Below are 12,279 nucleotides of genomic sequence, written 5' to 3' on the forward strand. Positions count from 1 at the left end.
ATCAGCCACACTACATGTTTCTTTTAGGCATACTAGAATTTCAGTTCTTATGTTCTGGATCTTTCTATCATTATATTGATCATGGGATTATCGATGACGGTAATACATATGGCCAACCAATACCGAGTTCTTGCCCTACTTCAGAGTGTGAAGCAAACCTACGAAGTAGATGCTGTTATTCTCCCATTTTGCTGATGAGGAAACTGAGGCTTTAGAAAGGCCACACAACTTGGTGGTGAGTGAAGGTGGGGCTCAGGTGCCTCAGGGTGCTGGATAGCACTTAGTGTTACCCTCACCACCTCCCATGTTTCCAATCCTCCTCCTTTGGATGACCAGGAGGCTCAAAATTCTGTGTTTGACTCACTTCTGGCCCACATAGACCCTTTCCTGGTCTAGAGGTGCACCTTGGAGGCAGGAAGTTTGTCTGATTCATTTTTATACCCTTGGTCTTTGTTCTGTGTCCACTACAGAGTGGGTGCTTTATCAGCCCTTGACGTGTGAATAAATGGGAGTGCTAGAGAGAAAAGGTGGAATCTAACCGTCGAGGATCTCCTTTTGAAATAGATACTGGTTTCTTCTACTTGTGAAGGGACGCTTGGATTCTGCTCTCTTGTTTGTCATACATGTGTAGAAAGTGACAAAACCATGATTAGGTTGTAGTAACCAAGCTCTTACACTTGGAAGATCGATAGTGAAGAACACATTGGGAATTTTGGAAAGAAATGAACACTTCCCGGAGTGGCTTTGGACACTCTCTGCTGGTCCAGTATGGGCGTTCCATGAGGGTAGATGGGTTGATGGGTGGATGGGTTGCAAGCACATTTGGGTTGGTTAATCGTTCACAAATTCTTGAATAGTTGTCTTCATTGGAAGCCTTGACTTGGGGACTTAAAAGTGCCCATGACAGCTGGGCATGGTGGCACATGATGGAAATCCCTGCAGCTGAGGAGGCCAAGGAAGAAGGATTGAAAGTTCAAAGCAGCCTCGGCAACTTGATGAGGCCTTAAGCAACTTTAGCAAGACCTTGTTTCAAAATAAAAAATAAACAAGGGCTGGGGATGTGGCTTAGTGGCTCAGGGTCCCTTGGTTCAATCCCTGGTACCAAACCAAACCAAACAAAAAAGTGCAATGACTTTTAGAAAGAAATAGAACTGTGTGTTCAGTTAGAATCCAGTAGACAGAGGAGTCTCTCTGATCCTGCAGTAATTTTCACTGAGGTGAAATTATGGTAAAGTACTCACTGGGACATTCACTAGGCCGTTACTTGGAGCACACATTATAAATTAAAATTCACCACCTGGATATAAAGAAAAGGGGGTTGGTTTCCACCTCTCTCCTGCTTTGCAAGGAACTTGAACATGGGCCTGACCTTATCAAGGTCACGTCCTAGAGCCTCTGGCCATCTATCCCTTTGGTGATTTCCACTCGGCCTGTGTGTTGTTGCTATGCTTCTGTGATCCTCCCCACCCAGGCTCATTACTCTCCTAGGCTTGTTTTAACTAGCCTCTCAGGCAGGGAACTAGGAGCTCTCCTGGTCAAACACACGCTTCCATTCCACAGGCAATGAAACAGGATCAGAGGAGTGGAGAGACTTGCCCAAAGCTGCAGAGCAAGTAAGGGAAAGGGCCAAGGTTAGGATTCAGGTCAGACCCAAATCCATCATCCTTTTTTATCTTTTGCAGTACTGGGGATGGAACCCAGGGCCTCATACATGCTAGGCCAGCATTTTACCACTGAGCTATAAGTCCAGCCCTTTTAAGTTTATTTTGAGACAGGCTCTTGCTAAGTGGCAGGTTGGCCTCGAATTTGTGATCCTCCTGCTTCAGCCTCCCAAATTGTTGAGATTACAGGCTGCCAAACCCAGTTCCCAAATCCTTCCTTACAAAATCGACTTTACCAATTACTAAGTCTGCCTATCATTTTATTTCATAATTGTATTCTCCTCTGGTTTTTCTAGACTCTTAATATAAAATAAGTACAAGGCAAATGATTTTATTCAAATTTAAATTCATAATTACAATACTTGGATAAGTAAAAATAGGCCTTAGTGACACTCTAATATATATTAATTTACTTATATATTCCTATTTGTTATTTTTTTAGGTATACATTACTTATTATTTATAAATTTACATTATTTGCACACAAATTTCCCCTGATCTTACCTTTGAAAAAAACATACCTTTAATATTTTAAGAAAATAAAAGTCGTAGGTATTAATTCTTCATGTATTTGTTATGGGTGGCAGAGGCTACATTGGACTATTTCAAAATTTCATCCCTTTATATCCCAAATTAGAAGGTTCAATTTTAGTGGTATACATAGCCATCTAGTATAAATACTGTGCTTTCCAATCTCCATTGTAACTTTCTGTGGCTGTATGTCCAAGTTCTAGCAAATAAGCCCTGTCAGAAAGTATCAGAAACTCTTCTACTCCTTCCTTATTCTTTCTGACTGGAATGCAGATATAAAGGCTGGTGTTTGGCAGCCATTTAACATCATTTGACAACATGTTAAAGATAGGACAGAAAAGTAGAAGAAGGTTGGGACATTAGTGACTGGAGAGACACAGTACTAGCCTTAGTCTACTTTCAGACTTATTTTATGTCAGAAAACAATAAATTGTGTTTTGTTAAAACTACCACTTTTTATTAACATTACATATAGCCAAACAAATCTAACTGATGCAATATTCTGTATATTAGAATCATTAACTTAGAATTAAAAAGAATTAGAGAATTCATTAACAGATGATTTTACAGATGGAGAAATTGGACCTCCAAATGGTGAATACCTGAACTTTACTAACTTTTGCAATGACATAATTATGTAATGGGTTTAGTCAATAATCAAAAGACAAAATGCTTCAAAGAAAATAAAAAAATATTCTTGTTTGCTTTAATTTTATCTCTCAAAGAAAGTATGTGTTAAACGAAACACAAATTATGCTCTGGTCACTGAGACCTTTTGAAGGTTTGAATTAAGACTGAAACTCTAAATACCGAGAGTGAAAGAGGACATTCTTATTTCCCTGTAAAGGAATCTACGAGAATACTGTTATGGTAACTTAATAACACAGTCCGTATCTTTATCTAATGATGACTGGTTGGAGCGACATTAAAATCCCTGTGTTCTAACATATTCTCATATCAACTATTACTAGTTTCACATTTTCGCCTTTCTTGGAGCAGTTCTTTCAAGGCAGCCAGTGGAGATGACAGCAAGAGATCCCTAGTGATCCTCACCAAGCTTCTGAGCCAGAGAAATTCTACTTGCCAATATCAAAACTTAAAAATAACTCCCAGGTTGAGGTCAGTCTCTATTTTGGTGTGTGATGGGGGAGAATCCTTTGGACCAATGAAATCATCTTCATTGTGTTGGACTGAAGTGGGGAGCACAGATCTCCTTCCTGCAAGGCGGAGCCTGGAACCCGCAGTTCTGGTGAAGACATCAAGGGAACAGGATAATCCACAGGTGGGACGGTGGGTTCCACTCAGCACCAGGGACCTCACGCCCACTTCCCTTCTCCCGTGGCTGCGGTGGCAAGGACAATCTCTCGGCTTGTTTTGTGCATTAACTTCTAAGCCAATTATGTCTCACTGGATGGATGACTTCATTTTCTTAGTCTGGTTTATGAATTATTGAGAAGCCTGTGAACTCTGAGTTGATGTTCTGACCAGATCAATGAAGTCCTTCCTCTGAAGGATATATTCCTAGACGCTCATGGAGTGGGTGTACGTGCACGTGTGTTTGCCTGCAAAATCTTGAGGCCCTTTAAAACAATCAAAATGAAAGAATTGAAACAATTTGCTGCTTTCTGAGCGCTTGCTAGTTATCTTTTACTGTTGCAGAGTCAAGGTCTTTTTATAGACCACATTACAAAGACATTAACCCTGGAGTTGATGTGGAAATTCACCTCCCCCCTTGGAATGATTTGAGTACTTTTAGTTTAATTGACCTTAGAGTTGAGATAAACCCTCCACTTCCTCTCCTGGCTTATCAAAATGGAAAATAATATTGTTTTTTGGAAAAAATCTCACAAACTATGTGATGCCTACCAGCCATATGCAAATGCTTTGTTGGATGTAATGTGGGAGGGAGAGAGAAGCAATAGGGCTTTACGTTTCCTAATTTTTCCAAGCAGGGAGGCAAGTCAAGCCAGTAAACAAACACCAGTCTGCTCCAGTGTATTATCTTAGCCCTTGCCATGTTCTACTTTCAGAGGCTGCACTGTTAGTCACCAGGAAGAAGCAATTCATGTATCAGGAGCAGTCATTACCCAACAACTGAATCTACATAACCTCCCTACACCCTCCTGTTAACCATTTAAGACTGGTGCAAGATCGCATTTCACCTGTTGCAATTAAGCCCAACACGGCCCTGTGATGCTTTGATAGCCACTGGCACTCACTCTTCCAGATTGGATTCTTCCAAGTCATTTCTTGGCTATTTACAACAGTTCAACTATTTTTGTTGAAGGGTTATAAAGATTGACATCTATGGCATTCTTCTTTCTGCTGGGGGAGATTTTGCTTTCAGCTTTCCTGGCTTGCCTTGATTTAATAAGCAGCTATGTTCAATGGGGTCGCCAGCTGGTGGAAATGGTGGCTAGAGTTTCCCTGGGAGTACAATGCCCCCCACCCAGGCTCTGATCAGTCCCCAACAGCTGTGACTGAATGGGCGCAAGCCCATTTATTCTCTTGGAGGTACAGTAAGGACTGCTGTTTATCCCCGTTGTCTGTGCCTCAAAGGGCAGCCTCGTAATGTGCTTGCGATCCAGCCACAATGGTCATGTTGAGGGGCAGGGCGTCCAGTGGGTGATCCATCAGCTGCCCTCACATAAAGTGGGTCGTGAAGCTGGCAGGGAGGCAGCAAGGCAGTTTCTATGTTGTTGCTAGGGATGCCACATTGAATATCCCATTGCTCTGTGCTCGAAATGAGGAAAAAGTGACATTCTGCCTTCCCCTGCGAGAGTGGAATACGTGATTCACAGGCCTTCTGCAGCATTCATCAGGCCTTGTTTACATGGACAGGAGCCAAAAGAGCTGGAAGCCAAAGGGGTGTGTTTGGAAAGCCGAGGGATGATGTCATCTGTCAGAGCAGCCGCAGCAAGCCACTTAACTGGCTTAGATGCCTCCTATTTAGCTGTGGAGCAAATCCCAGTTTAAGTGTCGCAGGAGCACCACGGTGTTCTTGGGATTTACATGGTTTTACTATGGTTTGTTTGTTAAATAATGTAACATCATCATTTTGTTATTATCTCAAGTGAGAAACAGCCTCGTCTACTGGTAAAATGGAAAGAAGAATGCTTTAACCTATATCAAGTGCACACGTGCGCATACACACACACACACACACACACACACACACACACACACACACCACAGGAAACATAAATAAGCAATACTATTGGTCCTGGCAATGCACCAATCATATTCCTTCACCGAGCACATGCTCATCCTCAAATGAAAGGATTTAAATTTTCAGTGGAACTCAGATGTCACGAGAAGACTCCCAGTAGCCTGTCCACTGCACCTTCCAGGGCTTTGAACCAAATACAATGATGATTGAGAAACGCATGTGCTCTTCATTACCACGTTATTTCAAAACAACTCAATAAACAATTGCTTCCTTTCCGGGGGAGAGGTGGAGCTGAGATCTTCAAAGACAACTGAGAAGAACTTTGGTTTTGGATGCCAATGGAATTCAACAAATATTTCTATTTTCTCAGCATTCACGCATGACCTTTGGCTGTACACTCTGCCCTCTGGTTATTATTAGGAGCCCACTCCTCAGCTTCACCCCTGGTGTGGTAGAATCTGTCCTTGTCAGGTTCTGTAAGGCACAGGTCTGTGAGCAAAGCACTGAACTCAGTGGTGAGAGGTGGGCGTGGTGCTTGTCAGGGCAGAACTTGGTCATGTCAATCAGACAGCATGGTAGTTTCTTCGAGTGCCATAGTGTAATTTGGGCATTTTAATGTAATCATGTCAATACCCGAATTACAAACTTTGCTTTTTTGGGGGAGACTCTTCACATTAGTTCTTCTGGATAAAACCATTTATGTCCATATTAGAATTTTTGTCTATTTTTGAAGGATTCTAAGATGATTAAGATGAAAGATGTTCTTTCAAAAAAAGCAAACCACCACCACTAAGAACAAAACTGAAGTTCAGGTTAATCTACACACTAGCAAGTCATCCTCCAATAATTAATCAATTTTGCTCTACTTGATATATAAAGATGTAAAATATTTTATAAAAGTGAACAAAGGGAAGGATTTGGATTTATTTGGCCAATAACTCAAATAATCCAATAACTCAATATATCATATTGCTTTTATCTCTAGTGGTATGTGAGCAGTTTAGCAGCTTCCTCATGATTCTCTTGGGGTTAGGCTGGGGCAGTCAGTGGGGTAAGCATTTAAAGAAAATAATGAAACAGCCTATCAAGAACAATAGGAGTGCAAAGGTCCTTGTAAGAGAATTTTTGGAAAAAAGATGGCTTTCAGGGTTCGACAAATGACAAGGTGATAACAGCAGGCTTGAGGTGGCCTGACTTCTTGGAAGCAGAGATTCTACTTTTTGATAGGAATTGACACTACACTTAATCTTCTGAGACTGAAAAAAATGGAGTTTCCTGCATTCAGGAGACTTTCAGAATAGTTCTTTAAAACTAGGGCCTCCTGGCTTTGCCTCTGGATGCCTCTTCATGCTGACTTGGGCTCTGGCTTGGTATCTTCAGGATTCACCCTCAACATTGTCCTCCATGCCCTGGGAAATTTCATCTTTGCATGATTTTTTCAGCTCCCTGGGGACATAGCATGGGAAGTGAGCCCTATTCCTTCAATAAGAAAGCGGGCAAATTCCTTCCATGGAATTTGGGTGTCCAAAATGTTTTGGACACCCAAGAAATATCCAGTATTTTGATAGAGAAAGAAATGGTTTGTTCAGGGATCTTAATGTAATCCTGCTTCATAAAAGCCATGTGATTGTATAAGAACATATTCGTTTGCTTTCTATTGCCAGAAAATATCAATGGTCATCCGTGTAGACAGAAGAAAGTTGGAAATTGTGGTAGCTAACCACTTAAGCCTCAGACACTTTTTTGTTTGTTTCAGGTACTGTATTTTATTCTTCCTTTGTCTTTGATGTTCAAAATGGGTCCACTTCACCCAAATTGAAGTAGAGATTTAGTAATTAGCCACATAACTGAATCAACAAAGATGGTAAAATCATTAACCATAAAATGCAAAGAGAAACTTTTTAGTGCATGTATAAAATTAAAGCGAAAACAGTTAAATCTTTCCCACTTTGGGTTACAGTAGGCATGGCCATATAAAGTTCTTTTAAGGAAGAGGTTGTTTTTCATTTGTGGAACAACAAATAATATTATGAGTACAATCAGGAGTCAGAAATGCCAAATTCATCTGTATAATTGTAAAAGAAGGAAAAAGAGTCTCTTTTGCTTAGAAGTAATTATGGAGCAGGCAGTTGACTTAACTTTGAAATCCTTTTAATGTCACTGGGGAAATGTTTGAATGACTGTTATGGAGTCTTTCAAATCATGCCATGTGACTTCTTCAAAGAGCCCTATGAATAGAGTATGCTTTTAGTCACACACCCCTAAGATGCCGGTTTCCTGTAGTTGAGGGAAAGCTTTAGTTTTTGTGATGGTTTAAGAGTTGCTCAGTTTGGAAACCTAGGAGAGACTTACAGATTCAAAATAATACTGAACCAAATTAGAATTTCTCCAAATATTTCCCAAGAATCCATAGTTCCTCCTGTTGCTTTCAAATTACCCCACAGAGGCAAAGGGACCAGCCGCAGTAGAAGAGGAAACCTCAGCCCCAGGCACAAACTACCCAAATAACTGAACCCAAATTTCCCTGCACACATAGAGATATTTAAAACAAGTTCTTTCCCAGGTTCTTATTAGCTGACTCCTGTTAGCTTCCAAGTGCCAGTGTGGGGGGTGAGCAGGGGCAAGGTTTGGGGCAAGTCTTTAGACCGTATTGTTCTGTGGCATGAGAGTGACAATGATATGAATGCATCGGAAGCCTTAAATTAATGAATAGCAAGAAAATAGCCAGAAATGCTGCATCTAGGCTGATCTGAACAACCAAGGTGAAAGTGTGTCTCACCTGCGAGTTTTGGTTTTGTTCAGAGATAGCTTAGATCACAATATGAGTAGCTGGTGTTGAATGTGAAGTAACAGTCCTGTTCTTTCCTCTTCTGATTGTAGGTGGGTGTGTGTGTGTCAGGAACAGGCTGGGGAAAGTCTCATCCCATTTTAAAAAATGCCTCATTTCTCCATTTTGTGCCCTTCTGTTTTAGGGAATGGGGTGGTAGTAACTCCCCCATAAAGCCTATTCCACTACAGTGTTTGAATCAGGCCGACTCTGTCTTGGCATCTCCAGAAGGCCAGGGCTCAGGATGAGGATCAGGCAGAGAAGGGTAAACTGCTTCTGGGAGGGCAGTGGCCTTGGTGGAACTGTCCCTACATCATTTGGAAACTATAGGTCAACGGATCCTTCTCTCGAAGGATAGGAATTGTATCAAGCCAAACTTTCATCTGTGTGGAACTCCAGGAATGTTTCAAAATGAAAGGAAAAGAATGAACAGAAGGGAAAACTGAAGGGTGCTTTTTATTTTTTTATTTATTTTTTTTAGCACTTCCATCTAAAATGTTAAATCATGTTGTCAAGGTCACAAACTATCCTGTGTGGATTTTTTTTTTTTTGGTCACAATTCATTTTTCATTTTTATTAATAGAAAATAACAATTATTCCAGTTATTATACAGACAATAGTATGGCAATATGTAAAACAGTGGATATGTAACCGATGTGATTCTGCAATCTGTATACGGGGTAAAAATGGGAGTTCATAACCCACTTGAATCAAATGTATGAAATATGATATGTCAAGAGCTTTGTAATGTTTTGAACAACCAATAATAAAAAAAATAAATTAAAAAAAATAAAAAAACCCGAATTTAACATTAATCACTTAATAATCCTAGTTTGATAATGAAAACTGTGGCTTGAAAAAAAAAAACTATTCAGCACCATTTGCTTATAGGTCTTTGAGAATTTGTTCTTAAAGTGTCTGGGAACCATCCTGTCTGCTAAGTACAGGAACTGCTGAGCTGCATGAGAAAGCCTCTCTGGGACAGCCAATGGGAAGCTAAGCCACCATTCCAAGAGGAGTCAGTGTACTTCAGCAAGGTAACTCCGAGTATACAACAGTCCCCTCCCTACACTTCAGCCCAGGTGGGACATGCTCTAAGCACTGAGGTATGAGAAATCAGATTATTATTTGCTGTTAGAATTGATCTTTCCAGCTAATAACAGTAAATCTCTGGCACGGATGCCATTGGTTCTTAATGTCTGTGATTTTAGGGAATTCTGTAAATAATTTGGATTCAGTTTACTCAGAAATTACACATTTAATAAGGTTCATTCCTTTGGCAGAGTAAGGGTCTGCCAGTGTAGTGTCCTTATAAACTATATACAATGTACAGGCAAATCATACTCTTACACCATACTTTAAAATACTGCATTACTTAAACAAATATTTTAACAAAATGTCTATAATTTGAAGCAGCTGATGAAATTAATCAAAGTATGACAAGGGATATTCACTCTCACTTAAGCTATGTTGCTTAGAGAACTTTAAAAACCATGTACCCTTCAAGCCATTCAAGGAGAGGTAACAGACCCCACTCCTCATTCTGTACTGTGGAATTCCAACTGGAGTTGGGCCTGAAATTAGCACTTTCAGATACTTCAGGAAATTCCACAGAAGTGTTAAAAAGTCTTTTAAGCAAAAGAATGTCTAATGTCTGTCTCTATGCATCCATGAGAAGTTGTGCTCATCAGAATTTTCTAATGACACAAAGACAAAACACAAAGACAAGTCTATATACTTAATCAGGCGTCAAAGGAATGAGATGGACTATTTTTGTCAGAGTTTCTGCTGCCTTTTTTCTATATTCTATTCCATCACTGTGAATAAAGTGGACTTTTGATTGCCAGGACCACTTTTGCGCTTTTCTTCCTAAGTGGAATATACAACAGATACCGGAGTTGGGGAGATAATATAGGGAAGCTACTCTTTCCACCTCAGGAGGAGTTGATGAAGCCCATATATGCATTCAAGAAGCCCATGAGATCCTCTAGCTGGGGGTAGTGGCTAATGTGGTCAGCCAGAAACAACACTATGGACTGCGGTAGCGTTTTGCTGTACAGCTCCAAAAACTCTGGCTAGGGATTTATAGGATCCAATGGCCCATAAATAAAATGAATGGGAAGTTACAGAGGCAAGAGCTCCCAGCCAGTGTCTTCTAAACTTCTTCCTCTGATTGATGTCCTGTAAGACACTGTCAATCACCAAGTTCCCATCATTGTTTCAAATCCCTGCCCACATATCCCACAGCTCACTCTTGGAGGGTCGAGTGTATGGTCTAAAGACTGGGGTAAGACCTCGAGAAAATACAAAGAAGTTCATCGACCTAGTGAGGATGGGTGACAGCATGCCTCCATCTTTAAGTAGCTTTAGGAGAAGGAGAGGCTGATAAGCCTCAGGAAAGATACTTCCATTTGAGAGACTCTTTATGGTAAGCTGGCCAGATTGATTTTGTTTGTACCTATTCAGCAGCTCCTGAGTGACAATGTCTCCATAGTCATGAGACAACAGGTTGATCCTGTGGTTCTGAAGTCCTAGATGGTGCAAAAGCAATTCCACAATGCTGGCCTGCTCAAATATGGAATAGCGGTGTGGTCTCGGTTTGTCACTGAAGCCAAAGCCTAAGAAGTCAAGGGCAATCACTCAATGAAACCTCAAGGTCAGACCTTCCCAAATCTTGTACCAGTCATAGCTGGAAGTTGGAAAGCCATGCAAAAGCACAACTATCTCAGGACTGCCAACTGGACCCACAGAGTCCTGGTAGAAGATGCGCAGTCCCTTGTAGGTGAAAAACTTGCCAGAAGTCTTCCATGAGTGCAGAGCAGGAGAGAGCTGAGGGGGTGGGATGTGCAGGTACATGGCCAGCAGGGGCACGGCCAGTAGCCCCACCTGGACCCACCACTCCCTCATCCTGACTCAGGTAAGACCTGGGCTACAGGACTCCATGTTTGGAGGACCAGCTGGATTTTTTTTTTATTGCTATAATTTGAATTCCATATATCCATTAATTTGAGGAAAAAAATAACATTGTTATAATATTGAGCTAAGAATTGAACTCAGGGCCTCATACATGCTAGGCAAGTGCTCTATCACTGAGCTACACCCCTAACCTATCTTCCAATTCTTCAACATATACTCACCCATTTATTTGAGTCTTTAAAAGTTTTTAAAATAATGGTCTTTACATATACAAGCACAAAAATGGGTACCTAATTAGAATCAGTTATACTCCATGCATGTATAATATGTCAAAACACACTCTATTGTCATGTATATATAAAAAGAACAAATTAAAAATAAAGAATTATTCCACTGCACTTTATTTTTGTGTGTGCTATTATTAAGAGTAGCTTTAAAATTTAATTTCTCAATTGTTTGTTTTTGGTATAAGGAAATGTCCTTGTTGGGTTTTGGCATCAGATTTGTACTATGCTCACAAAATGAGTTTGGAAAGCTTTCTATTTTCTTGTGGAATTTGAGTAGATTGCATCTTTTTTCTTCTTTTTGAGTGGTGTACCTGAGCCTGACATTTTTTTTTTTTTTTAATGGAGGATCCTAAATTATGGATTCTGTTTCTACAACAGGACAATTCACATCTTCTATTTCTTTTTTTTTTTCAGCTTTGGGTAAGTTTTATTTTCTCTAGGCATTTGTCTATTTTGCCTATACTTTCAAACTCATTGACATAAAGTTGCTCTTCATATCATTTTCTTATCCTTTCAATGTGCAGAATTTGTAGTGTTGTCTCCTATTTTTGTGACTTCTCTTTTTTCTTGATCATTTTCACCAGATTTTATTGAATTTATTTTTCTTTTCAAAAAACTTTTGTTTTTCTTTTATATACTTATTCCCATTTCATAAAATTCTTTTATCTTTATTTTATTTTTCTAAGTTATCTTTTTTTTTTTCTATGCTGGATATTGAACCCAGGACCTCACACATGCTAGTCAAGTACTCTATCACTGAGCTATATCTCTAACCTTTCTCAATATTGCATGCTTTTGAATTTATTTGCTTTTCTTCTAGCTTTTTGAAATGTGTTGGTCATTGAACTTTGGTCCTTTTTTCTTTTCTAACACATTTATTTAAATTTT

General features: G+C 40.0%; 1 pseudogene; it reads right to left on the reverse strand.

The window, feature by feature from the left end:
• Positions 1–10,122: 10,122 nt before the first annotated feature.
• Positions 10,123–11,095, reverse strand: LOC114100212 (mesoderm-specific transcript homolog protein pseudogene; annotated as a pseudogene).
• Positions 11,096–12,279: the final 1,184 nt, after the last annotated feature.

Source organism: Marmota flaviventris, chromosome 12, assembly GCF_047511675.1.
Source record: "Marmota flaviventris isolate mMarFla1 chromosome 12, mMarFla1.hap1, whole genome shotgun sequence".
In the NCBI taxonomy this organism is placed as follows: Eukaryota; Metazoa; Chordata; class Mammalia; order Rodentia; family Sciuridae; genus Marmota; species Marmota flaviventris.